The sequence below is a fragment of the Anser cygnoides genome, chromosome 1 (genome assembly GCF_040182565.1).
Source record: "Anser cygnoides isolate HZ-2024a breed goose chromosome 1, Taihu_goose_T2T_genome, whole genome shotgun sequence".
Classification (NCBI taxonomy): domain Eukaryota; kingdom Metazoa; phylum Chordata; class Aves; order Anseriformes; family Anatidae; genus Anser; species Anser cygnoides.
The window spans coordinates 204,869,066-204,892,183 of NC_089873.1; the positions used below are offsets into that span (position 1 = coordinate 204,869,066).

The 23,118-nt window shown below is 39.3% G+C and overlaps 1 protein-coding gene across 32 annotated transcripts in view; it reads right to left on the reverse strand.

Annotated features, from left to right (window-relative positions):
* DLG2 (discs large MAGUK scaffold protein 2) overlaps positions 1 to 23,118 on the reverse strand; it is a 1,043,894-nt gene that overhangs the window by 60,135 nt on the left and 960,641 nt on the right. The gene's annotated exons all lie outside the window — the stretch shown is intronic.

The window sequence follows — 23,118 nt, forward strand, 5'->3', positions numbered from 1 at the left end:
CCCTGCACCTCCACCAGCAATCCCTGGGGTCAACATACTCCCTATTTCCCATCAAAAGGCCCTGGACATGAATCCCAGAAAGGCTGTATGTGAGTGCAGGTGGCTAGCTGAAGTCACCCAGCTAAAATCCTAGATCTTGGTTTCTTACAGAAGATATATAGGAATATTTTTTCCTATACAAAATACAGTTTAAAGAACGTGTGCCTGACAAGAACTGATGTTTATTTTCCTGTAGGGAAATTCCTGTAGGGTAAATAATATGGTTATAATCCTAACTACAGAAAGGATAGATGAGTAAAATCCCAAGAGGGACATAATAAGACCAACTCTTTATTGTCAGAAATAAAGTTGAAGTAATCTCTTCACTGGTAAACACATCTGTGAGAAGGATTTGATATAATTAATTGTTACGCATTGTAGTGTAATTGCAGAGAATGATTATAACAGCTTTACGGGTAAAATTAAAACACAAGGCTACCTCTCATAATGAGGAGAACTTATAAAAAAAAAAAAGTTATTGGAGTTGTAACTATGTAACTATGCAACCAAAATCATTCAAAAGGTCTCATAAGCACTCATTCTGCATGAAGGATCTGCTTCACGAAGAGAAAAAAATGCTGTTTGGAATATGCCTTCTCTTAAAGAGTTTACAGTCCAACAGCTTCAGAAAAGCCCAGTTAATTCCTTTCTCTGAGGATGAAGACAATAACTAATCCTGCTGAACTTTATGTAATCCATGAGCTTGGATGAGCTTGTGCCTTTCTTGGTAAATGTTCTTGGAATGAAAGTAACATCTGAAAATTTTTAATGGCTTAGCAGTGGAAATTCTTTAAAAACTTGGCTATATCTTAGTAAAAATTTACTTTCGTGAAGGATTCTTATCAGTAGCAGATCATCTGCTGCCTTCTCAAATAAGGCTTTCTATGAGGTCAAATGATGAAGAGGCAGCTATGCACCATCAGCTGCTTCTCCTTAATCAATTAATGACACCCAATATCTGAAGAAATGGCAGTGCACCTACAAACAAACTTACAGCACGTCATTCTGTTGGTATTGCTCTTATCAGCATTCAACACTCTAAATTTTATCACCGTATTAAAGAGCCACCATCTGAGAAATTCACTGAGTAATTGTGTTCCTTGCCATGGAAGCCTATCAACATCTCAAAAGCCTGACCACAGAGTTGGCTGCCATGCTGAATACTGGAAGATGTTACAATCCTGAATCCACACACAATTAAATCACTCAAAACAAATGACAATATTTTCCATTGCAGAGAATAAGCAAGACTGTCACATCCCAGAGGTAAACTGCATGCCAAATCGGAATGCTCAATATTTTGAAAGTTCTAAGGTAAAGGGTGTGTTGAAAAGCTAAGGAGGAGAAAGAAATCAGAGCAGTGTTCTTTGTCCTTGAACAGACATTTTCACCTTAGAGCAGAACTTAACATCACAGACTGCCATCATGCTCGTTGACATTAATGGTGAATGCAGAATGCAATGTTTGCCACTGACTTAGTTTGATTGGAGTAATCATGTGTAATGATAATTAAAATGAGATTACAGATAGATGAGAATTTTCAAGCAAACCTTTCAGAGAGTGAAGGATTCGTAGCTGCATGCTCTACAGATGCTGATTACTCCATTACTAGATGAAAATGATACAAGAGCTGACTTCAGTGCTCTTTCACAAACACTTCAAATTAAGAGACAGGTTTAAGTTTATAACATAAATGTGTTTAAGCTTACAACTTAGAAATCATTCGTAGTTCTGTAAAACATACTTTTACAAGTAGGCAGTTGGCCCAGCTATAGAACAAATTGAGTTCTTCGTTCTAGACACTGTTACATGCATGTGCACCCTCAGTAAGTTTGCTGATGACACCAAGCTGTGTGCGGCAGTCAACATGCTGGAGGGAATGGATGGCATCCAGAAGGACCTGGACAGACTTGAGAGGTGGGCCTGTGCCAACCTCATGAGGTTCAACAGGGGCAAGTGCAAGGTGCTGCATCTGGGCCGGGGCAATCCCAAGCACAAACACAAGCTGGGCAGACAATGGACAGAGAGCAGCCCTGAGGAGAAGGACCTTGGGGGTGTTGGTTGGCCAGAAGCTCGACATGAGCTGGCAATGCGTGCTTGCAGCCCAGAAAGCCAACCATACCCTGGGCTGCATCAAAAGCAGCGTGGCCAGCAGGGTGAGGGAGGGTATTGTCCCCCCCTGCTCTGTTCTGCTCTTGTGACATCCCACCTGGAACCCTTCATTCAGCTCTGGGACCCTCACACAAGAAGAACATGGTAGTATTAGAATGAGTCCAGAGGAGGGCTATGAAGATGATCAAGGGGCTGCAGCACCTCTCCTGTGAAGACAGGCTAAGGGAGTTGGGGTTGTTCAGCCTGGAGAAGAGAAGGCTCCGGGAAGACCACAGACAGGCCTTCTAGTACCTAAAGGGGACCTACAAGAAAGCTAGAGAGGGACTTTTTGCATGTAGTGATAGGACAAAGGGTAATGGCTTTAAAGTAAAAGAGGGTAGGTTCAGATTAGATATGAGGACGAAATTTGTTACTTAGAGGGTGGTGAGGCCCTGACCCAGGCTACCCAGAGAAGCTGTGGATGCCCCATCCCTGGAAGTGTTCAAGGCCAGGCTGGATGGGGCTTTGAGCAACCTGGTCTGTGGGAGGTGTCCCTGCCCATGGTAGGGGGTTGGAACTGGATGGGCTTTAAGGCTCCTTCCAACCCCAACTATCCTATGATTCTATGAAAGTCCAGCTCTCAGCAAAGTCTGTCTGGCTTCTTCAGCCATATAACATACAAGATAGGTTCTGCCGTGCCATGGGGAATATCAGAAGAAAGGCTGAAATGCATTAGTGTCTTTGCAGAATATTATGGAGAGGACATAAGCAGCCCAGTCCTATATAAAAGACCCATCCTACCAAGGAGCACACATCATACTTCTCTGAGAGATGAAGATATCTGAAAGAAGCACCAAGAAGTGTTATTCAGACCAGGATTTACCCCATACAGACCCATGCATTTTTCCCTGAAAAGTTAAAGGTATCTCCTCACAATACAAGCACACAGGGTAGCTACTGGAGATACAGATTAGCAGAGCTAACGAGCTTGCTGAGCATGCTAACATGCCTAAATGCTGCCTGCTTATTCATGGGTTGCTGTAACTCATTTTTAGTGTCTTTTACTGCCATTTTAAATAATAATGACCTCAAATAACCTTACAGTTTTCTAATGGTGCATATCTGAGAAGCATGGATAGTAACAGCTTCTCTCTCTCTTTTTTTTCTTTTTTCTTCTTTTTTTTTTTCTTTTCTCCACAGCTGACAAAAGCACATCTTAAAGAGGAGTTCTTCCTTTAGGTGTTTAAGTCCTCAGCCAGCTACTTGCATGCACTGTTCAGCCCTTTTTGGATCACGTAGGACAGAACCAAGAGCTCTACAAGGCTCCTTTTTCCCAGTCAGCTGATTAAGTCTACTGTTGAACTGATATAGTTATTCTTTATGACAAAGGAAATCAGTTTAAATTATTTAACTTTCATTTCATATCCATCTCCGATGTTAGGCCACTGTTAGGCCACATCAGCATCAGAAAAAATTCTGTTCAGTATCTTCTGGGTAGTGCATTTCACAAATAGGAACCTGGGTTACACAGGATAGATGACATATTTTTAGGTTACAAAAATAGAAAGACCAGTGATTACTGTGAAGTGTGTATAAAACACTGAAATAGGAAACAGAGTTTGCTGAAAACAATTCAAACAAATGTGTTGAACTTGTGATTTGGTCATCTTAATTCCCTTATTAGAAAAATAACAATAAGAATGGGTGTGATTACCAAAGCTTTAAAGGATATGTGCCGCATTTCCATTAACGACTTTTTTTTTTTTCTCGGTTCCAAGTTTTTTGCTTGAGTTTGGGGAAAACTACTTAATATTTGTACAACGTTTTGAAATTAAAAAGTGCTGTTTGAGTGCTATATATTGCTGCTGTCTTCTTTGTGAATGTCTCCTGCTTGTAGAAAATTAAGAAGCACAGTCCTGAGAAGTGAAACAGAAGGTGCAAACATTTAGAACATGCTGGATATCAGAAATATTCAAGATTATATGAGTCCCTGACATTATTCCAGACTTCAGAAGTGATCATTGCACTAGCTAATCCAAGAAGTAATTTGGAAAGAACCTAACAGGTTTTATTTTTGTGCTTGGTTGCTTCTTAATAATTTTTAGGAACCTACTTCAGTGTAAAACTTGAGACAAGCATTTCACAACAGCATCAAAATTCCTTGCTGAAAATTTGTTTGAAATGAAAATACGGTCAGTGCCAAGACGCAGTACACTACCAAATGTGCAGTGAGGTGTCTATACGACAGTGAAGACCACTAAAATGGGGACTTTTTTTTTTCAATTTAGCGTAAACACTTTAGCATCTGAGGTATGTTGAAAAGCTAAGCTGCATTGCATAGTAAATTTACAGAATCACAGATTGGCTGAGGTTGGAAGGGACCTCTGGAGATCACCTGGTCTATCCCCCCCCCCCCCCGCCAAGCAGGGTCACCTAGTGCACGTTACGCATGATGGCATCCAGGATGGTTTTGAATATCTCCAGAGAAGGAGACTCGAAAACCTCTCTGGGCAACCTGTGCCAGTGCTTGGTCACTCTCATGGTAAGGAAGTGTTTCCTCATATTCTGATTTCTATTCTAATAATACCTCTTCTTGCATCTGGAGTTATAAATATTTGGCATAGGAGAACTTATATTAGATTTATGGAAATAGCAAATCAATTCATGGTCCAATCCCATGCATTGCAGCCTACTGGCACCCACCATGCCCGTATTGTTACCAGCATTTCAAAAATGAAAAGGTACAGAAAGAGTAAGTGGTCTTGCTAAGCCTGTGGCACAAAAGGGAATTTAACAGAGAAACTGAGATTCCTTATCTGAGGTTTTAAACACCGTTTGTAAGTAGTCTTCATGATCTTCCTGACATGGCAAGGGATATTAATGCATTCAAAGCACAGCAATATATTTTGCTGAATGCCCCTATATGTTCAGTGCAAAAAAAACATATCTCCCATATCACTGTACCATAGCTAGTAATCTCAATATGATACAGTTCAGGTACTGTGTGGCAGCTTTATTTGCATCTTTGAAATTACTTTCTTCTTCTGGCACAGATGGGAGTTTGCACATAAATTTACAGGCTGCTCTTTGCCATTTACTTGATTATGAAATGACAACAACATTTAGCAGGAGAGATTTTCAGTTTCTGTAAACAGCCCTAACTCTTCTGCAATCTGCTAGCATATCTGCATTTACATGAGTTAAGGATATCATCATTTTCTCTGAAAATTTCCTTAGCAGAGATTCTCAGACATCAGACTTCATAACATTATCATTAGGGAGAGATACATTATTCTTCCTCTTCTTGACATCTGTCTTATGTGCCCCCCCCCCCCATTCTTTGTTTTTTTTTTTTTTTAACCAATGGGGAAATTCAACACACAGAGATTTAATAATTTTCCTGGTTTTATACAGTAATTCAGTACCGGAGTCAGAATTTGACCCCAAGTTTCTTTGCTGTCTTTTCTGCACTCTCAGTAATAGATGTATTTCCACTCACTTGCAGGCTCAGCTTGAAGAAAACATTAAAGCAAAATGAAAGAAACCCTAGTGTAATTCATTGCTATAGCTACAACGGAGAGCACAGCAGTGTTGTGATAGAAACAGCCATTGCAGTACAATTAAGATGTTATTAGAAGGGTTAAATTTTCACTTAGTAGCATGTCAATAAAGGCTTCCACCTTCTTCTCCCAGGTTTGCTTTCATCTGGAGAAGCTGAACAGGTGAATCTTATGTGTAGATCGTTCTGAAGGGTTGCTCTCTCCACGTGAGCTTGGGAAGCTCTGAGGTGCTGCTTTCAATGCCTGCAGGCTGCCAGAGCAGCCCCTGTGCTAGAAATGATCCAGTCACACATTGTCACCTCTGAAAGGGTGGGAGTGGACTGTTTTGAAGAACACCTTTCATTAAAAGTATACTACGACAGTGTGGTTTCAAAAAACAAACAAACAAACAAAAAAATCTGAATGTTTGTCTCAGACCTTTGACTGAAGAAACTGTGATTCCTGTTTTGTTGTGTGTTTGTTTGTTTCTTTCCTATGAGTATTTCCTGTTTTAATGATGTTGCATCATGAAGCTGATCCCCTCAACCTTAATTACTGTAGTTGGTCTGAGAGGAACAAGTGTCAGCAGCATGTGTGCTATTATATTAAACCATGCTAGGGCACTGCAGCATGGTTTCTAAGTGCTCTTTGGAAGTCAGCATGGGCTAGGGATTGTTCCCAGCAACAGTTTGGATACATCTCCCTTATGTGGTGGGCAGTAGGGCATAAAGGAAGGGATGGGGCTGCAGTGGTGGGCCATAAGTCTGGAGGATGCTCCCAGGCACGTGGAGTTTGGGGTGTTAATGTAGCTGGTAGGTCTAAGCTTTCACTGATGGAGAGCCTGTGGGACTGCGGCTGCCCTTCAGGCACTTCACTATTCCAAATCTTATCATACATTTACATCCAAGCCCCTTCCATTTGCTGCCATGCTATTTCTTTACTTCATTCAGCAGTTTCTCTATTCACTCCAAGCCATTCTTTATCATTTTGCTCCTAGTGGGAATTTGGTAGAGAGCTTTGCCACAGACTTCAATGAAAAGAGGTTTGGAGACAGTAGCATTAGTTCCAGAAAGATTTCACTAGGAGAAGGGAGATACTTTCTTCCTGTATTTACATCAGGAAAGAGGACTGCCATTTGTCTGCCATTGGGGAATATTTTGTTCATTTTGCAGATCCTACCATGATCCTTAATATCAGCTCCTACAAGCAGTGCTTGTTTGTCTTGATGGGCTTATTTGGGTGTTTTGCTAGTTCTTGTGTTCTCTCCAGGCAATGGGTTCTTCTACACTGAAAAGCTCTAAGTCAATGCTTTCAGAAGTCTAAACCCCTCTAAAAATATGTCAGTCAATGAATGTATGCTATACTTTCATGCTCTTGCTGTGCAACAGCACACAATGTTCTGTCAATGGCACAATCTCTAGCATTGTGCCATGTCATAGCCAAGATCGGTGGGGTTTAGGAAGGAAAACAGAAGTCTCAGATATGAAACTCAGAAGCTAGAGGTGTGAAGCATCACTGATCACTTCAGGAAGCTGCCTGTCAGAGCCTCAGGGACTCATGTTATTAGAGAGGTTTTGAAGCTTTTGACTTCATCAGTGGCAGGAAGGATGACTGATCATGTTCCTTGTCTTTAGCTCATTTGCTGAATAGTCTGTGTGCCCATCACAACACACTGCATGGGGACAGTGGATCTGATGAACAATTCCAGGCTGTTCTAGGAAATGCAGCACAGGTGACAGCCCACTGTGAGGAAGGACCAGCAGCTTTAGCTTTTAAGCCATGGACATAGACAGAATTCATGTTGCTTCCAGACTTACCTGCCTTCCAGCTCTTCTAGAAGGACTTGAAAGGTAACCCAAGAAAATGAAGCTCTTTCATGTTCTCTGCTTCTCATTTCTTCAACATTTTACAGGGCATAAAGGGGCCAAACAGAATTCCCATTTGATTTGCAAAAATCTGAAACTAGCATTAAACTGCAAGCATATTCCTTGACCCTTACCATATTTTTTTTTCAGTCGCATTTCTGATAAATGTAGATGTTTTTAAATTCACTTACATTGTACTCAATGTATTGTTAATGTATTTAGGCAACGGTATTTTGAAAAATTCCAGAGAAGATCTGCAATAACATATTGTTTGAGGAGTACTTTGGGAACTGTGTGAAATTTCATTATGAAGCCCCAAACTTGTGAGTGAGTTTTGAATTACACAACAAAATGGAAAACTTAGGTTAGGTTTGTCCTGAGGGATTATTTTAAAGAAATGCAATCATTTCTGACTGACCTTGACCTGGCCTGAGGATTATGCGTCAAAATGATGTGAAATTTGCAAGTGCTTCTTCATGGATTTGTTTTTTTTCTCCCCACACAGACTCAGTGAAACTGCTGCTTGACTGTATCTCAGATTTTTGTCTGAGGAACCCATACAGTTTTGCAGCACAGATTCCTGTGTTGTGACATTTAAGATTATCCATAGCCAGAAAGAAAAAGAAAAGTGACTGGGTGTCAAATCAGGGATACTTTAAACTACTGGGTAATTCACCTGAAATTGCAACCTGTGGGTTGCACAGTTTGACACAGGAGCCAAAGAGTTCCATGATTCTTAGTTTTAAAGAAATGGTAACTTATTTCCTGCCTGAAAATACTCATTCTTTTTTTTTTTTTTCCCAGGGAAAATAAAATAAAATAAAATGTTTCCTTCAGAGACGATAAGACCAAAACACTGGGACTGTGTGTGCAGCCCTGCTTGTAGCCATTCCCTCCCTCCCTGCTCCCAAATGTGACTTCTTCCTAATACAGAATACACTGTATAAAAGCACTGAATTTATTTATTTATTATTATTATTTTTTTAAATAACTAGTTTATGATATCTCTCGGTATTACAATAGCTCTCAAGGTTCTGCTTTGGGTAGTTGTTTTTTTAGGTAGTTGTCTCAGACACCCTGTAGCTTGCAATTGCTTTCTCCCAGACCTAATCATGACCCCATGTCCATTAGAAGCTTTTAAAATTACATTGTGGCCAGGCTGCCCACAGAATTCATTGTATTTCCACTAGGTTATAATCAAAAGGAAATTTTCAGCACAGGAAAGAACCCTACTGATAACATAATTATTACCACCAGCTAGATATATGATGACTTCTTTGTTTTTTTGGACAAGGATATTAGACATCTGGAGAACTAAAATAAGAAGTCTTTCTATGGAAAAATGATCCACATTTATGATTTGTATAATTTGAGCATAATAAATACAAAGAGAGTGGTATGACCTCGTCTTAGCAGAATGACTCTAGTACTGAAAAACACCCCACCAGCCAAAATGCAGACAATTGTGGCAGTAAAATGGGATATTATTATTATATCAGAAATCAGTATGTAATACTGGAATGTTGTCAGACAGAATATTCTTACTTATTTCTGTGCAAGAGATGTAAAAAGTTGAAGTATTCAGACTTCTCTACCATGATAGTGCTCTTTTGATCATGTCATAATAAACCTGTTTGTGCACTGCAACCTTGACAGACTACTTTTGAAAAAGAATTGTTCTCTAGCTATTAAAAAAGTGTAAACAGGCAAAGCCAGGAGAAAGTATTAACAAGACAGAACATTGGCTAGAATCATAGAATCATAGAATATCCCAAGTTGGAAGGGACCCATAAGGATCATCAAGTCCAACTCCTGGCACCGCACAGGTCTGCCCAAAATTTTAGACCATGTGACTAAGTGCACAGTCCAATTACTTCTTAAATTCAGACAGGCTTGGTGCAGTGACTACTTCACTGGGGAGCCTGTTCCAGTGTGCGACCACCCTCTCGGTGAAGAACCTCTTCCTGATGTCCAGCCTAAACTTCCCCTGCCTCAGCTTAACACCGTTCCTGCAGGTCCTGTCACTGGTGATAATGGAGAATAGGTCACCTGCCTCTCCACTTCCCCTCGTGAGGAAGTTGTAGACTGCAATGAGGTCCCCCCTCAGCCTCCTCTTCTCCAGGCTGAACAGGCCCAGTGATCTCAGTCACTCCTCACATGTCTTCCCCTCTAGGCCCTTCCCCATCTTTGTCGCCCTCCTCTGGACACTCTCCAGCAGTTTAATGTCCTTTCTGTAGTGCGGTGCCCAGAACTGCACACAGTACTCAAGGTGAGGCTGCACCAGCGCAGAGGAGAGTGGGACAATCACTTCCCTCAACCAACTAGCAATGCCATAGAATCATAGAATCTATGGCTGCTTTGTCTCCGAGGAGAGAGGACATTTTGGAAAAGTCAAGATGTTTGTTTGCAATGGCTCCTTCTTAGTAATGGCTTCTGCTTGAACTTGAATGTTCTCCTTTAAGAACAAAAGACTCAGAAGATGAATTTGCATTCTTATTCTGTCAGCTGTCTGGTTCTTCTCAAATAACGAGGTGTCACCTGCATATGGGAACTACAACATAGATTGACAAAGCCAATCAAAATTGTTATGGAGATTAATTTTTCTGCCAAATGTGGAGAAATGTGCTAAATCCATAAACTCTACAGGATGCAACTATTTTAGAAATCATAAAATCCTTTTGTCTCTAGGCCAGAACTTGAAGAGCTCATTAAGAATTTACTCAATCAGTGGGAGGTTGCTGATAGAGTCCTTTTTGTTTTAGCACACTGACTTCAACAGGAAGCAATGCAGTGCATTCCTGTTTTTGACTTTGTCTCTTTTAAAGAAGGGCGATTTTCTAAAGATCCACATGCAACCAAAGACTACTAAAGCTGTGTTTTTATAGCACAAAGGTCAGAAAACTCTACATAACCTGTGCTTCATAAGGCCAAACTTGAAAACTCTAAAGGCTTCAGTTTGTGAAGCTATAACCCTATACAAATCAATAGATATGGAACAATGCCGAAGGCCAGAGCTGAACTCAGCCAAGACCTTCTAAACAGCAACAGAAATAACAGAGAAATAGCAGTTTGCCTGAAAGAGCAGGAGTGATTAGAAGAGATGTACTATTTTCTCAGCCCATTCTGTGGATTCTATGAGCTATTATCTGTCATCCTTTACCTATCCAAAGGAGGTTTATCCCAGTAAGGTTTACTATATGATTGGGTTGTATGGTTTTCCTGGTAGATGATGTTTTCTATAAACCTCATTTCCTCAAGTCAAATGAATACTTTGTAAGTACAGTTTTCATTAGTATTCCCTTCTCATGGGCTTAAAAATATGATGTGAGCATATTCAAAAGCAGAAATAAACAAAAAGAGCAAATAATGGTAGTCTTTGATGCTACCTCTTAAATGTCAAAACTCCGTGATTATTTCTTCTTGTTAATGTTATGTTTGGTGGTTTTACTCTGTGTGGGGTTGTCAATGCTCTTTAGAAACTTTGAAGTTTATGAACTTTGAAGAAAGAAGTGCTCATCAACCACTGTTATCAAAAATATTTAACAGTAACGATATGTACTTTAACATTTATTAAACAAAGTTGCAAGGGGATGATGATAAACTTCTTAGCTTCTGTCTTTTAAATATGAAATTAAGCCCATGCTGATGTGAGCTCCTTGCAGCTCATCACTCACTCCACTGCATTCCCCACAACCTGCTTTCCTGGGAGCCCTGGCTCTCATGCACTAAAAACCCAGCAGGATTAAAGGTAACATCAGAAGTTCCTACATCCCATTTTTAAAGGTAAATTAAACACATCTGAGCCTCGGTTTTGTTGAGTTTCAATGAAGATTAAGCTCTGAATTGCTAAGTTGCCTTGAAGATGTTACCCTAAGCAGCTTTAAGATTGACAGAATTTGTGTTAAGCTGCTCTGAGGCTGATAGGATGAAGGCCTGGTGCAGTGACAGAAGCTCTTTGATTCCTTGCTCTTGGATGGTGCTAGGACCTAGGATAAGCCATTCTTTCTGCTGCCATGAACGAGGCTCAGAGTTTTGATGGTTTGTCCGTAATGACATTTCCTCATTTTGTTTGTGTGTGATTCCTGATTTATGCAAGGACACTAAGCTACAGAACTGGGACCTTGCCTTTTAATATCTTTATTTAAAATGAGCCTTGTGGCAATTAAAAAAAAAAAAAAAAAAGCATAAAAATAAATCTTACAGGAAAATTAGTTGTTTTCTTCTCCTATACTGTTTTAAGTTTACTTTGACTTTAAGCCATTCCTCTGTTCTACAGAAGAGAGATTTAACACTAACCCCTACTTCTACTTAGCAATTAACTTTAAATGGGGGTGGTTTATCAAAAGCCATGTCCTTAAGTTAGGCAAAGTAATAATAATAGCACTCTCTTATATCAAGCTACAAAAAAACATTTTCTTTAGCATTTAAGTAATCTGAACAATTTCAAGAGGATTACACAAACCTTGAGTTATGTATTGAGACTTATCTGTGGCATGATACATTGTATGTAATATAAAATAATTCACAGATCAGTTGCTTTCCTAATATTGCTCATAGGGTCCTGCAACTAGGGACCCCCAAGCACCACTACAGGCTGTGGGGTGACCTGCTGGAGAGCAGCTATGCAGAGAGAGACCTGGGAGTTCTGTCGGACAGCAGGCTGACCATGAGCCAGCAATGTGCCCTGGTGGCCAAGAAGGCCAAAGGTATCCTGGGGTGCACTTAGAAGAGTGTTGCCAGCAGGTCAAGGGAGGTGATCCTCCCCCTCTGCTCAGCCCTGGTGAGGCCTCACCTGGAGTACTGTGTCCAGTTCTGGGCTCCCCAGTACAAGAAGAACTGGAGCAAGTCCAGAGGAGGGCTACGAAGATGATTAGAGGACTGGAGCACCTGTTGTACGAGGACAGGCTGAGAGAATTGGGCCTGTTTAGCCTGGAAAAGAGAAGACTGAGGGGAGACCTCATCAATGTGTATAAATATCTGAGGGGAGGGTGTCGAGAGGATGGAGCTGGTCTCTTTTCAGTTGTGCTCAGTGACAGGACAAGAGTCAACGGGCACAAACTGAAGCACAGGAGGTTCTGGCTGAGTATGAGGGGGCACTTCTTTACTGTGAGGGTGACAGAGCACTGGAACAGGTTGCCCAGAGAGGTTGTGGAGTCTCCTTCTGTGGAGATATTCAAAACCTGCCTGGATGCCATCCTGTGCAACGTGCTCTAGGTGATTCTGCTCGGTAGAGGGGTTGGACTGGATAATCTTCAGAAGTCCCTTCCAACCTCAGCCATTCTTTGATTCTGTGATTCTGTTATAGGCAAATATTTTCTTTAAAATTTATTAAAAAAAAAAAAAAAGATCATTTCAGGATGTAAGACTCAGTTTGTAAACCTCATATACTACTACCACTTTTTAAGTCTGAATCAAATAATTCTGTCATGCCAGAAGCTAGAACTTCATATACCCTAATGATAGATTTGTGTGTGCAGGAGATGGGAAACAGAGAGGAATGATGAAAATCTAGCTTATGTTTCCAGCAGCTATAAGCGAACAGTAACTCCCTCCCTCACTTACTGGCATCTTTCCTCTCTTTCATAAAACATTGAATAATGCCCTCTGAAAAAAGGTTTTGTGATTTGGAAAGTTGTACACGAGATCAGTCTTTGTACATCTCTTTGTACAAGAGGTCATCTCTTTGTACAAGAGATGCATGTCTTTGTGTGGCGTTTTCATCATGGCTAATCCAAAAATGTCCTCTTATTAGGGTGTTGATGGCCTCCACACTTTAAGGCAGGAAAGTCCTTTCTAAAAACAAACAAACAAACAAAAAAAAACCCACCGACAAACAGATAAACAAACAAAAACAAACTTGTCATTAAGGAAGCTGCATGAGGTTAGCATGAGGTTAGCTCTTGCTTCCACAGTAGGAAGGAGGAGCAAATCCCACTCTCCTAGTAGAGAAATCCATAGGAAGTATGATGAGAACTGTTCTAAAACTGCAGTCCCTGATGTCACAGGCCCTGTGGTACTAAGAGTCTGGCCCACAGTCACCCTACTCAGATATCATTATTGGAGCTGATCTGAACATGTGAGAGAGGGTAGAATCTCACTAGGAGGATGGTAAACATTAGTATAAGTGGTGCAGAGAGGTTGTGCAACCCTGGGAGATATTAAAAACTCATCTGGATAAGGCTCTGAGCAACTTAATGCCATTTTGAAGTTGACTTTGCTTTGGAAAATAAGAATACTTAAGGAGAGTATTATAAAGTGCCCAGAGAGTATGGTAAAGTGGCCATGTCGTCAATGCCTGCGATGGGTAAATTAAACATAAAGGGTGAAATCTTTGTGATTTCAATAGAAGTAAGCATCTATTGAAGCTACACATTTGTCAGAAAATCCTGCAATGTAAATTACACTGTCATTTAGTGTTTGCTTGTACAAAAATTATTTGAGTCCTACAGAGTAACAGAATAGAGACCCAAAAGCAAGTTTTTTTTTTTTTTTTTAATTTTATTTTGATATCTCAGGGATCTATGGAAAAACAAACAAGCAAGAAAGTGAACAAACAAATGTCTCTCACTGAAAATGTATATTTCTTTCACTTCATGTGGACAAAGTTAATTGAAATTTTCATCAACAAGATTTTTTTGCCTGGGCAAATTATTTTGTAACTTCATTTGCAAACTGTAGGAAATTATTGTTTATTCTCTTGCAACATGAAAAGAGCATTGCAATTTTGTGGATGATTTAAAGGCTGAGGAAGAGCTTTCTCTCTTTGGAGAAAGCTGCGGTGTACAGCAGGGTGAGTATCTGACCATATGTGCCCTGCTCCTATATGTTCCCTAAACATCTGCTACTAACAACTGTTAAGGAAGGGACAATTTGCTAGATGGACCTTTATTCTGAGCCAGGATAGCTGCAAAAACAAATTGGTGTCACTTTTATAGAGGAAAATAGGTATAGAAGGTGGGAAATAGAAACTGCCTGCACAACTTGGATTGGTGCTGACAGGAGTAAGGACGTGGAAAGTTTTCAGCGTTTAAAAAAATGAACAAAGCAATCTGGATGGAAAAAGAAACACTTCAAATATATGCAGGTGATAAATTATGAGAACTTCTGGTTTAGGAGAATCAGGACAAATTCTTCAGTTTGCAGACAGTTTGTTGTGAGAGTTAGTGAGCTAATGGCCCTCACCTGTCAGTCCTTGGGAAGAGCAATTCCCAGCACCTAGGATGTTGCACAGGCAGCCCACAGACTGCTAGACATCCCAGGGATCTGGGAGAGCTACGGTTGAGCCATGGAGATCCTATGTATGTGTCAGTCCCAAAACTGTATCAGATAATTTTTGACCAGATCTACCCAGTGTCTCCTTGATAGAAGCCTTTGTTTCACGATTAGGATTATTTCAGCAACCTGAAACCTGTTATAAAGTAAAAAATGCTAGGTTGTGTTAAATAGGCTGCCCAGGTATGTGGTTGAATCATCATCCATGGAGGTCTTCAAGAAATGTGTAGATGTAGAACTTAGTAGTATGGTTTAGTGGTGGACTTCAGTACAGTAAAGATTGTGCAGCATTCAGATACTCCATAGCAATTACACAGGGCATTGGGGTGTAATAAGAAAGCTCAGGAAAGAAAAGGCCATGGCAATAAAGCTAAATGAATTATTTACAATCAACTCCAGGATAAGTTTAAGGATGAACCCACAGAAGAGCCTTTCAGATCTGTCAAATCAATGGAGCAATTTGCACTTGATGTTTCAGTAGGCAAAGTTTAATAACAAATCAATAAAGTGAATTGCAATAAATTACGAGGACCATATGAATGACTCAAACATGAGGAAATGTAAAATGAAAAGCCAGTTTTTTACAGGGAGACCACAAATACATCAAGTCTGAGTTGAGTAGCAGGTAGCTCTACTCAACTTCTTTAAAGATGCGGTAGAACTCCATGGATTAGGAGTTTCCAGCTGACATAGTAAACCTGGATTTCCAGAAAGCTTATAATTAACTTCCTAATTGTTCCCATTAGTGATCTAGAAAAGGTAGCAAAAAATGAAGCAATAATAGTTACTGAAAACACGTATCAAGGGTAGCAAACCCAATAGCAAACCCAAAAACTAACCAAGAAGACTTACAAAAGGATGTCAAAATATCAAGTGACTGGGTGATAAAATACTTGATGAAATTCAATATTAATACATACAAAGTTAGACATGGTGAACACCCATGGTCTTTGATAAATGTTCATACTGATGTTCACTAGCCAAACAATTACTCCCAGGGGAAGAAATGTTGGCAACTTTGAGTATTGTTCTAGGAAAACTTGAATTCAATGCTTGGCAGTCATGAAAAAGGCAAATTTGTTCCTAAAGTTTTGAAGAAATGAATAAAGAACCAAACAGAAATCATTGTTATTATACCACCATACAAGGATACCCCCACTCTGGTACTACCAGCAGTCCTGATCCCCTCATTCTGAAGAGGATCTGCCAAAGGTAGAAAGGGAGCAGAGAGGCCCATAAGGACAATCTTCTCATAGGAATAAATTATACAGATGAGGACTTCTCAACTTTGAAAAGGTGACCTTTTCAAAGACTATGATAAAAGTTAAGAAATTATGAATTTGAGGGAAGAGGAGAATATTGTTGTTCACTGTTCTCACAAAACAAGAAAATGAAGGTATCAATTTAACCACTAACAGATAATATACAAGACTTAATTAAGCAGCGGGTGTAGCAGAGGTTGAAAAATTAAATGGACATAAAAAAAATCTTCCAAAGAAGAAAAAAAAAATCAAGTGCTAATTTTATAGTTTCAGAGCATCAGCTATCAGATACTATTAGATACAGAATAATGGGTGTGAAGGACCTTAAGTCCAGCCAAAATTGGTGGTCATGTTCACCTTCATGTGTTCATCATGCACTGCTGGGATTTGTTTTTTGATCTGTATAACCTGAAACAATAGTCATTTGGCTCACGATGACCTGCTTGAAAGACAATTTTTTTGTTTATGTTCTGCCCTAGCTGTGGAAACCAACTAAGGAATTCAAGCTGAAATTCCATTTGCACACTTGCACATACTTGATGCAGCTGCCCATAAACACTGCATTAGAGTGGGACCCAGAAAAAAGCTGGACTCACTCCTAAGGCTAACAATTTTCTCCAGGCTATGTAAGTTACTGTACATATCTCTGCTTCTTTACATAGTCTTTCTGTCTGAGAAAGCTTCGAGCTATGAAAAGTCCTAATTAAGAGACAGACATGACTATTTTTATGTTCTTATCTAAACATTTATTTTAGATAAGACCATTTCCTTTCTTCTGATAGCTATGTATAAAGGGATGATTCTGATTTTAAAATCTTGGTGCAGTTATTAAGGTTTAGAAATCAAAATAGTTGAAATTAATTTACAGAATACTATTTCAGGGAATCATCGGGTTTTCCAGTATTGAGTATCAGTGGACAACTGAACTGAATACAAGGATTAAAAACCCACTGAAGATTTAAGGGCATTGAACAATCTTCCCAAAACACATTTTTTTTGACTGATTCATTGTTTTCATGAAAATCTATGAATTCATTTTTACAGAATTTTACTGGTAAAATACAAAATGCAATAATTTTAAAAGTACCTATATATGTTCAGGTTTGCAAGATAGCAAGTGCATGCACATCTTTCAAACCTAGCATAGTAATATTTATATTTTAATCATACTATTGAATACATGCAGTGTCCTCATACAGCACCATATTTCTTTATGCAGTTAATCCAAGTATTCCTCAGTTTTAGTGAGAATCTTCCACTAAAAATCTAGCTCCTTTTGCCTTTGGGTAAAAAACATGAGTAGAACGGTAATTTCCTGGAAACTGTTTCTCAAACCTCATTAGTCAAAACGTTTGCATTTTCAGAGAAAATAAACTATTAAATTGGATGTCAAGTAAATGCTGAAGCAGCAACTTCTAAAGAAAAGTTTTAAGAAATATGTTTGTATGTTTATACCTCATAATAAACTAAATAAGAGAAATATCATCATAATGTTCATGCAAAAAGTGCCTTGGAGAAAAAAGATGCCACTGTTTCCTAAAGATATCTTTGTTCGTCTGTTGCTAAATGATTGACAGGATAAAAAATGAAGTGATTAACTTCTAGCTGACAGAAAACAGTAACATGGGTCTGTAATGACAGCACCCACGAGTGGCATAGTGTCCTACTTATCTGCATTTTAAAGCAACAGCTGGGTCTTTTGCAAGGTCTGTGGAATTTTAAAGAGAAGCAAGATCAGAAACAACAGCACTTCTTTACTACAAATGCCATGAAACTGGTCCTCACAAAACAAGAGATTGAACAGAAAGCACTGCGCGTATGTGCAATAATTGCACTGGTAGATGGAAGCTCTTATAATTTGTGACATCTATGTAAAATTTACCCTGACATTTCTGAATCAGCATAACCCAGATGTATGCTTCTCTAGACTGAGACATTTGTCTTGAAGATCTTTTTGAATCTGAATATTTTTCTAAATGGAAGCTAATTATAAAAAGATGCTTGTGCCTTTGCCTTAGTATTACTCTACATTTAAGCAGTTAGACATAGCTACACCAGTGTTTAATACTGCCAGCTGGTTTGCAACCTCACTGTTCAAGGCTAATCCCCTGTAGCACACACCATCCACACTGCTTAGCACTAGGATCAGGTCTGCTTTGAGCCCGTCACATCCTATGACCTTTAGAGACCATTATTTTATGAATGTGGTATTCTTCCTGTTCAAAGTGACTGAAGTAATGTTAATGGCATGTTGTAGCTTCACAGACTGAGTTTTATAGCATGGTACCAGAATAGCATTTCACGTCCTGAACATGGAGGGTGTGAGGGCATATAGGGATCTCTGAGATTGGAAGCCTGCTAGGATAGGGTTGCAAGACTGTGGCATACAAAGAGAAACAAATCCAGGGATGTCTTATCCATACTGCCCAGAGAAATCTCTGGAGTGAACTGTCCTAAAATAACATATCCATATTTGGTCTTGGAGGCAACCAGGTACTTTACTCCAAAAGAGAGTATGGAAGTAAATTAGCAGTATGGTGTGAGCAATCAAGGCTCTGACTGCAAACTGGGCTATGAGATTATCTGGATTATATAGTCATAACCAAGGAATTATGCCACAGTAACATGTTTTAAGAAATCATATAATTTTGTTGGTGAGATAAAGCTATGTCCAACATAACACATTTCAGCAGCTGGAACTCCCATTATGGAGTGAAATGAATTCATTAAAATGAATGTGGCTCACAAATCAACTATGATATTTTCTTTGCTAATCATTGATATTGTCTTTAAAATGGCTTGTTAGTTTAATGGTCTCTTTGGGAGAAAATGGCAGCTCTGAGACTATACAACCCCATGAAAATCCAGGCTGGCATATGATTTGTTTTAGATATAGATTTGACTGTGATTGTAATTGCCTTGGAGTTTCTTGATGATCACTATTCAGAAAGCTTCAGATGATCCTGAAAATCAGAGCCATTTCTAATGTTACCTCTTTGATAGTTCCTTCAAGTTCAACAGGGTAAAAGAGTACTGAATACAGCCTATGACAAAACTTTCTGGACACTTTTAGTTAGTCAAAGCTGAGAGTAAGATTCAGACTGACTGGTTTTGATGCCTAAAATAGACCTAGATGGATTTTAAGCACCAATGTCTTCCTGAAAAAATCAGAGTTCCTACTACCTTTAGTAGACCCAGTATGTCTCTCTCTCTCTCTCTCTCTCTCTCTCTCTCTCGTTTAAACATTTGTGGAATTCACATTTAAGGCAGAGAAATATCCAAGCTGCATTTAATCCCTGCAGGGCTCAATCTTATTATGCTGTGAACATGCTTAAAAAAGCATATACAAAGTTGAATTCAGGAGAAAAAAAAAAAAAAAAAAAAGAAGACTATTTCCATTCAAAAACGCAGCTGTGATATTTACCTTTTTCTAGTAGACTAGTGGCTAGAGACTCACTTGGGTATGGGAGATTCAAGGTTTTCCCGCACCATTGACTGAGTAGATATAAATTCAGTTCTCTCAGCAGACTGAAGGGATTCAAAGACAGAACACTCTCATTTTCATAAAGTGAAAGTTCACAGGACTGTCATTTGTGGAAAAAAAAAAACATTTTTCACTCATTCCCTTGAAAGGGCAGTGTGGCCGAGGGGTAAGGAATGTTAAAGTTTGGAAGGAAGAAGTTGGTGGGAACCTCTTGACTGGGGGCTCAGGGATTCAGCTGCCAATGTGCTATCATGGCTGTTGTCAGTGGTTCTAGGCAGACTATGACTGAAACAGCAATAATATGGGAAAAAGGACATGCACCTGCCAGGATATTTTGCAAAATGTAAGGATACTGTCATAACCACCATCTCTTCCTCTTACATTTTAAGCAGAGATTGCTGCCTAGTAAGTAATTAAGAACCTGTCCTCACTTGTACAGCTTTGCTCTGAAGTTCCCAGAAGAGCTGATACCTAATACAGAGACCAAAGCCAAGTTTTCAGCAAGAATAAGAATTCAGGCATATGCCTGCATTCAATTTTTCCTCTGAGCTAAATCCAGGGCAGACTGATTCAATCTAATCCACCTCTAAGGTGTTGCTGTGCTCTGTAAAGGAGCTCCATTAAGGATGTATCTAGCTAAACCCTCTGCCTAGCACAACAAAACTGAAATCTCTACAAGGTACTTCCATTTACTGTATGCAGAATTTATGTGACTAAGTTAAGCACCTTGTATCACCCTCTGTAGACCATGTATCTATTTATGAGATGCTTTGATGCCAAGACTGTGCTCCTGTAGCTCACAGCATGGCTTGCAAGTTGCATGTGCTTCCATTAGAAGTACAGGTGACATTGGAGTCAGCTATGTTCACTGCCACTGCATCTTCACTCTGCTCACTCCTACAAGCCACCTTGGAAAATGCTTTTAACAAAGTCAGTTCCAAGCCTCTCCCCTCATCAATCAGCAATAACTTCTTTATTTATTTATTTTTAATACAGGCTGCTAAACTTAAAAGGATCCTCTACTTTGACCAAACACTCTATTGTCCTTGACTGACACTGAAAACTATTCAGTATGGAGAGGGGTGATTCAAGGTGTGACCCATTTTGTATTGACTTGAGGAAGAACTAGAGTGTGCCCTGTTGCTGAATGGCAACATCAATTTCTTAAACACTGTGCAGTGAGATCAATGAAGATAAATCAGTACATCACTTAACGAATGGTGGCATGGAAAGAAGTCTCACAGGCTTTGCCTAAAGAGATAAGAGAAAGGAGGTAAGGAGCAGTGTTAGCTGCAAACATAATAAACCAAATACTGGGAAAATCCTACAAAAATGCATTAACCTCCTTCACAGACTCTCAACAAATGGGATTATCTAGAGCTCACATATTTTGCTTCCTGTCATTAAGAACTCATCCTTCAGTTTTACTAAACAAAACCTAGAGGTTTACCAAATAAAATGAGATTATCTTCTGCCTACATAGCATAAGGAAAAGGATGAGAATAGGATTTAAAATGAGGCAGGAGTGATGTGACAGCAATGAAAAGATTTACTTTATTACAAATGGTCTGGGAGAGCCTGAAAAACTCAGAACATTAAAATATGGATACTGTCATGCTACCATGCTTTGCTATAATTTAAGCATTTCTTCATTGCCCGTTAACATGATTCTGAAAGGAATGCTGTTGGAAAAGCATTATTTTTGTGGTTGTGTTAGGTGTCGAAATATGTTTTCAAGTAGTTTACAGTATTCTGTTTCCGTCATTTCTCTCAATTAATTATGAGGGGTGATTTGTTTGAGAAGAGGACAGATTGGAAGTAGAAGGCATTCATGATGGTTTAATTATGGCTTAACTGATGTCTTATGAAATTTGAGAAAACTGCCACATTATTGAATGGATGAAAATTTATTGTGATGCTTTTACTATAGCAGACTGAATTGTGACATTATTCAGCTGAGCAGAATTCTTAGAAAAGTCAAATACGTCATTGATAAAGGTACATTTTTTCAAAGGCTATTTTATTTGTATATTGATGCAAGGATAGCAAGATGAGAAAAAATGAATGCAGTATGCTTCCAGAGGAGTGTAATTCCATTCTTTCTGACACCCAGGAAGGAATAAATCCAAATTAAGCTAGAAAAATTCATGTGAAATACACAACTAGATTTCAGGAGTGGAAATGCATATCATGGGATGAACTATAATTTCAAAACACTGCTCAGGGGAACAAGCATTGAACAGTGGAATCTCACTAAGTTGCTTCTCACCCAACCCCCAGAAGTAATAGATGTCTGTAACTATAATCACAGGGAACATCCTTTAGGTTTGTGCATTACAGACTAAGTCCCAGACTTCCAAAATCCCATCTACTTCACTCAAAGTTCCAGACATACACAAAAACAAGGGTTGAAGTGTTGAAAGATGTGAAATGTAATGACTGCAGCTGTGCTATTGAAGTAATGAAGAGCTGAAAACCGTGACTGATGAGCTCTTAGATAATAGATTAATGAGTAAGATGCCTGTAATTCATCAAAGGACTAATGGTTATCTACACAAGGTATCTGCGGTATACTACAGAAAAGGATGTGGAGACCAGAAAACATCCAAATATAGCATTTAAAGAGATGGATAGAGCAAGAACAGAACAGAATGGTATTAATCATTTCAGGTCATACATGTACATCATGTATATTAAGCAATTAGTGCATAAAGAAGGCATGAAGGAAAACAACAATGTATAGAGAACAGATACAACATGAGTAAAATAAAGATGCAACTTGATTATTTTTTTTTATTTTTTTTAATTTCAACTACTAGGCAGATGCCACTGTGTGATGCTTGATTACTAGCACCTTGTGTTAAATGTACAAAATACAGCATACAGGAGTGGGAGCAGGGGATAGTGCAAGGAAAGCCAAAGCTCAGCACGAGTTGAGGCTTGCCAGGGGTGTCAAGGTCAACAGGAGCTTCTACACCTGTATCGGCATTAAAAGGCTGAACAAAGGAAATGTGGGACCATTTCTGAATGGCTTAAGTGATTTAGTGACAGGAGACACAGATAAGGCTCAATTCCTTCCTTGCTTCAGTCTTTACCAACAAGGTGTCACCAGGTGCTATGCTTGGAAATGGTGTTCAGGAAGAAGAAATACCAGCAGTAGGTAAGGACTGAACTCAACCCATACACATCCACGAGACCTGATGGACTGTATCCAAGGGGGCTGAGAGAACTGGTCAATGCCATAGCCAGTCCTCTGTCATCTTTTAAAGGCTGTGGAGATCAGAATATGTTACTGATGACTGGAAGTGTCAAATGTTGTACCCATCTTCAAAAAAAGCCAAAATGTTTATTCAAAGATGAGTCCTTAGTCCTGCACCTGGGGCCACTAACACCCTCATCCAAGAAAGGATGGAGATTGTCCTTAGTCCTCCTTTTGTTGCTAATTTATTTATAGAAGTAATTTTTATTGTATTTAACAGCAGTAGACAGATTAAGTTAAGTAGGGCTTTGGCCCTTCTGATTTTCTCCATGCATAGCCTCACAACATCTTTCCAGTCCTCCTGGCC